This window comes from Triticum dicoccoides, chromosome 4A (assembly GCF_002162155.2).
Source record: "Triticum dicoccoides isolate Atlit2015 ecotype Zavitan chromosome 4A, WEW_v2.0, whole genome shotgun sequence".
In the NCBI taxonomy this organism is placed as follows: Eukaryota; Viridiplantae; Streptophyta; class Magnoliopsida; order Poales; family Poaceae; genus Triticum; species Triticum dicoccoides.
The window spans coordinates 629,354,962-629,361,290 of record NC_041386.1 but is presented as its reverse complement, the minus strand read 5'-3'; the positions used below and the strand labels follow the sequence as shown (position 1 = coordinate 629,361,290).

General features: G+C 48.2%; 1 pseudogene; it reads left to right on the top strand.

Moving 5' to 3' along the window:
* Nucleotides 1–6,329, top strand: part of LOC119283902 — a 126,420-nt pseudogene continuing 120,091 nt past the window's right edge.

The window sequence follows — 6,329 nt, the reverse complement described above, 5'->3', positions numbered from 1 at the left end:
ATGGTGATGTGGATTGGTGGTGGTGACGGAGACGCGGTGGTTGTGGTCCGGCTCGCGGTGTGGCGGCTTCCCTTCTCCCGGGTCGGTGCCGACAGCGTGTGGGGCTGGTGTGGATGTGAGCCACCCCGTCCTATGGATCGACACCGATGGCCACGGATTAGGCATCGTGTTGGTTTACCAAGGCCTGGCCAAGGGCTTGGCCTGCGCGGGCTACACGGCGGTTGTCGGCAGCCTTAGGATCGTGTCCCCCACGGTCCACCAGGACTTGCCGGGGATCCAGGTGTCGACGCCTCCTACAGTGGAGGTGTGGACCCAGATCCAGAGACTGATGACGGGCTAGGAGTGGATGGAATGCCTTCTACTCTTCCTGTTGTGTTTGACGTGCCAGGAGGTGGTCGGGTGGTGATATCTCGGGGCAGGTATGCGGGGTCAGCGATCCTGGACGGTGGTCCCATGGTTGGCTCCCCGGTGGCTTACCCTTTCAGTCGTGTGGGCAGCGAGAGGTGTTGCGGCTGTTGGCTTGGGCGCATTTCATGTCGTTGGCATATGCGTCGCCCAGATCCGAATCTAGGAGTGGGAATTCGCGTCGTATGGCCTTGCGTCATCGTGATGGCTCAACTGAGCTACTGAGTGAAAGCTCCACGCTTTGGCATCATCGTGATGGCTCGGGTGAGCTGTCATTGTGGTTCTCCTCTCCGTGTCAGGGCTCCAGGTGAAGACACATGTCCGATTCAGACTCGTCCGAAGCGACGCTCGACGTTGTTCCCCCTCTTAGGATGTTGTCGTGCAGACTAGATGTGCTAGGGTGTGGCGTGGCATTGTACTCTGGCTTCATTGTGTTCTCTTTCGGTAGTGTAGTCGTGCTCCCGATATTTCAGGATCGGCTTTGTTAGAGGGCTACCTCTCAATCTTGTATCGTTCCGTCATATACGGTCTTTATTACTTTATATATATAAGCGGGGCGTCAGCTTGTTTTGAGGTTTTTAAGTAGCTGAGGATCAAAATGAAGTCGGCGGCCGGCCCTGAATCAAACCATGCATGTGCCTCTGCCAAACGTGAACCATGCATGCCTTCTGATATGATTAACCATTAACCATACTCGAGCCTACTTGGTGATGCCAGCCAGCTCGATCGCATGGCGGTGCCTCTTGTGGATGGAGAAATAAAGAAACCACACGAGGGAGGTGGAAACGTTGCTATCGATCGAACCCAAGACTCTCTTAATTTACTACTAGCGTGCGTCGCTGATCGCCTGATCCTCGATCTATAATTAATCCAGGCGCATGCACGCCGAGGGCAAGCAGCAGCCACCCCCCACCCCCACCCCAAGTGCACGGCTCGCAAAGTAAGCGCGGCGGAAACGCCGTCGTCCCCGGCGACGAGTACCAAGCACAGCTGTGAGGCCGGGCAGTGTAAACCCGGGCCGCCGCTGCCGCTCAGCCATGAGGACAACCGCCGCTTCCTCCAGATGCTCGGACAAAAAAGGAAAGGTACATACAAATATGGAGGAGTATATGGAAAGTTCAGCACCATATATATACGTAGATATTGTTGGAATTTTGCTAGTAGGCCTTTGGCCCAAAGCCCAACTAAAATTCTGAAATTCTCTTGGCCCATTCGTGCACACATGTAAGTGGAGTGAGTGAGGCTAAAGTTTAGTCCCACATTGAAAGTTGAGAGAGAGTTACACCTCTTTATAAGGTGAGCTCTTCTAACACTTGTATGAGCATGAGAAGAGGAGACCTACACGCGCGCTCCTCCTCCTCGCTCGCCTCGCCACGCGACGCGACGCGAGGACAGAGCTATGCACGTTGTCTACCCGACCCGCATTTGGATCGTGACGACTCGGACGTGGAGTTTACTCCCACGACCTACCCGACCCGCAATATATAGTCAGGGCAGACGTCTACCCTAGCCGCCGCTTCGTATGGTTTCTCATCACCGTTCCAGATCATTGCGCCGCCAAGCTAGTCTTCTCCATCCCTCCTTCCGGCGTGCACCGCGAGAAGGGACAGCAGGCCTCCGGAACCCCGCCTCTCGTGATCCTGTATGGGAGAGGGGCGATCAAGTTTTTGGGGAGCGCACTCGCGCGACTGCTGGCAGCGACGACTTCGCAAACGACGACTTCTTCCCCGACCTCGGCAACCTCATCCTCGACGACATGGGAGACAACATCAACGCTGGCGGTGCTGCACCCGCTGCACCGTATGTGATTCTATCCTTCCTGTTCGAGATCGTGGTAGAATTCATGTTTCTAGTATGTGCCCTAGATGTGATATGTTCATCTGCTATGCTAGTTCGCATGATTAGTTTAATCTCTACTGCTGTGGTCATGATTTATATTCTGTTTATTCAGATTAAATCTTGTAGTAATTTGCTCATATTTCCTTCAATCCAAAAGCCTGAATATAGGTAATTTACTCCGAGTGGTTTTGCTGCGCATCTGAAACCGCCTGCCTTTAAGGGGGCGCAATATAAGAGGTGGCGAACGAGAGCAGTCTACTGGTTTCAGACCATGGGCTGCTATGATGCCACCAAGGGCAAGCCTGAGGGCGATTTTAATCCAGCACAGCTGGAAGCTTTTGAGACGATCGATACCCTCTTTAAAGGCGCTCTTCTGAGTGTTCTTGATGACTCCATTGTGGATATGTATATGTCGTTTGACAACGGAAAGGACATGTGGGCTGCGCTCGAGGCCAAGTTTGGTGCCTCGAACGCCGGCAGCGAGTTGTACGTCATGGAGCAATTCTATGACTACAAGATGACTGATGAGCGCCCTGTTGTACAGCAGGCTCATGAGATACAGTCGCTCGCAAAAGAACTTGAGTACTTCAAGTGTGTGTTACCGGACAAATTTGTTGCCGGAGGCATCATTGCTAAGCTTCCACCTTCGTGGAACAATTTTGCTACTTCCCTGAAACACAAGAGACAGGAGTTTTCCGTTGCGGATCTCATTGGTACTCTTGATGTTGAAGAGAAGGCGAGAGCAAAGGACACACGTGCTCGAGTTGCTGAGGGAGGTTCTAGTGCCCACATGGTACAGAAGAAGAACTCCCAGCCCAACAAGTACAAAAACAATAAGAACAAAACTCAGGGAAAAGGCAAGTTTGATACAAAGAACAAGCCATCACATTCTACCAACTTCAAGAAGAATTCTCATGAGAAGGGGAAGGGACTTTGCCATGTCTGCGGTGATCCTAATCACTGGGCTCCAAAGTGTCCTAACCGCTTTGAGGAGCGCGAACATGAGAAAAGCGGCAAGTCTGCTAATGTTGTCATCGGTGATACTGATATGAAGGAATCAGGGTACGGTATTTTTCCTACCATCCTTTCAGTATTTCAATCCTCTGATTGGTTAATTGACACCGGTGCCAATGTACATGTTTGTGCTGACGCCTCCATGTTTTCTTCTTACCAGGCAACAGGGACTTCACCCGTGCTGATGGGGAACGGGTCACATGCCATCGTTCGAGGTGTTGGTATGGTCGATCTAAAGTTTACTTCGGGGAAGACTGTGCGTCTAAAGAACGTTCATCATGTGCCGTCCATTAATAAAAATCTCGTTAGCGGTTCCCGTTTATGTCGAGATGATTTTAAGTTGGTTTTCGAATCCAATAAAGTTGTAATTTCTAAGTGTGGACAATTTGTTGGAAAAGGCTTGTTCCGCCTATCTTTGTCAGATATTTGCACTAAAGTTATTAATAATGTTTGCCACAATAATGAGTCTGATATTTGGCATTCACGACTCTGTCTTATTAACTTTGGTTGCATGACGCGGTTAGCCAATATGAATTTAATTCCGAAAATCTCTACTGTCAAAGGCTCCAAGTGCCAAGTATGTGTGCAAGCTAAGCAACCTCGCAAGTCCCATAAGACTGCAGAGGCAAGAGACTTGGCGCCACTAGAGCTTATACATTCTGATCTTTGTGAGATGAATGGCGTGATGACAAAAGGTGGAAAGAGATACTTCATGACGTTGATTGATGACTCCACTAGATATTGTTATGTGTATCTTCTGAAATCAAAAGATGAGGCTTTGACTTTCTTTAAAAACTATAAAGCTGAGGCAGAGAACCAGATTGATCGGAAAATTAAACGGCTTAGGTCCGATCGTGGTGGAGAGTATTTTTCCAATGAATTTGATCTGTTTTGTGCGGAACATGGTATAATCCATGAGAGGACGCCTCCCTACTCACCCCAGTCAAATGGGGTAGCCGAAAGAAAGAACCGAACTCTAACTGATATGGTTAACACCATGTTAGACACTTCGGGTCTATCCAAGGAATGGTGGGGGGAGGCGCTAATGACTGCGTGTCATATCCTAAACCGAGTTCCCACAAAGCATAAGACCATGACTCCATTTGAGCAATGGGAAAGGTGTGGCGACCCGACCCGAATGGATCAAGTCTACCGTGCTCCAGTGTCATCCCTAGATCAGTAATGCTGACACCACACAGTACATCGAAGGATTTATAGCAGAGTGGCAATCACGCACTTATTACATCGTTGTCTCAAAGAGAACTTATTACAATAAATATGGCTTAAGGCCATCTAATAACGATAACGGCGGAAGACTCGGAAGATAAATGGGTCCATCAACTCCAACGGCATCACTGAGTATAGAACCACGACCTAAAAGCACCTTACTCGTCGTCTGAAAAGTCTGCAACATGAAAGTTGCAGCCCGAAAACGGGTCAGCACATGGAATATGCTGGCAATATAACACATAGAGAGTAATGAACAACAATGAGCTATACTATATGCATATATGGCTGGTGGAAAGCTCTATGGTCACAGTTTTGCGTAAAGCCAGTTTTTCCCTACTGCAAAGGAATAAATTTATTTAACTATCATGGTAGTTGTTAAACATCGAGAATGGTTGACAGCATTCCGATCCCAATTAAGTGAACAATTAAACCCAACAATATTAATTAGAAGTAACATGATGAGATTCACATGATATTCAAGTACTAGATACTCAAGTTGTCCATAACCGGGGACACGGCTAATCATGATTAGTTTGTACACTCTGCAGAGGTTTGCGCACTTTACCCCACAAGACTCGATCGCCTCCGTTTGGTTTCTCGCACTACAGGGTGTTTGAGAAGACGGATGACCGAGACATAGTCTTTCAGAAGCGCTAGCACCTTACATGTGGGGTAGACCGTACCACCTACAACCCCTACATCTGCTAGTCCACCCCATAAGAGTTCGCACAACTTAGTCAACTATGCCAGAGCCCATAATGGCTTGTGGCTGCACACGGAAGTTTCTAGAATGAAAGATCTTATGATCCCTTTGAGCCTGGGTGGCGGTCTGAAAAAAAACAGGCAAGTCCTGATAGACATCAGGTGCCTCAATCCACCCAGATGTGTGTTTAAGTTGCCACCTTAGATAAACCATTAATTAACAATACTCACATCTGTCATGGATATCACTCACCCAATCCACGTCTACTAGCATAGCATGGCATAAATAGCAAGCGTAGAAGTAACTCCCAAAGGTTTCATAATAATACAGGTAATAGGTACTACCTCATATACTTCCCATCCCTCAATTTAATTAGATCCTAATCATGCAATGTGAGAGGATTGATCTAATGCAATAAAACATGGGTTGTAGAAAAGGTATGATCAAAGTGTTACTTGCCTTGCTGATGATCCGCGAGACCTAGGGAAACGAAGTAACAAGCGGCGCAATCCGGGTGATCTATCGCAGACAAACAACAAGCACACAATAAGTACTCATCTAATGCACAGGTAAAACTCGAACAAGAGAACGAACCAGAAAGTTCAACTTAAGAACTCCGGTTGCAAAGAAAGAACAAACCGAACAAAGCAACAGAAAACAAACGGCGGAAGAAAACAACTCGGTTCTAGCAAGTTGAAACTAGGTCAAATTTTACTGTAGCAAAAACTTGTTTAAGTTGATTAGATGGAACGGCGGTTTCGAAATGAAACTCCAGGCGCTTGAATCACCTGATTCTGATAAACGAGCGAGAAGAAAGACTAGAACGAAGATTGGATCTGAGATCGCGGTCGCGGAATAAATCTGACGAAAAGAAAACGAAGAACGGTTAAACAAACGGACGTTCGTTAACCGGGAACAATCGGTGATCACGTTCGTTGAGACGAACGGTCTGAAAGAAGAACGAAAACCGATCTAGGGTTTCGGAAAAGACCGAAACAAAAACGAAAGAAAACCGGAACGGTTTAGAAGAAAAACTGAACCGAGGGGAGAAAAAGAGACGCGGCGCGGGACAACCTCGGCGAGGCTCCGGCGAACGGCGGCGATGGCGGCTATAGGGCGGCGGCGGTGGGTGAGGGGC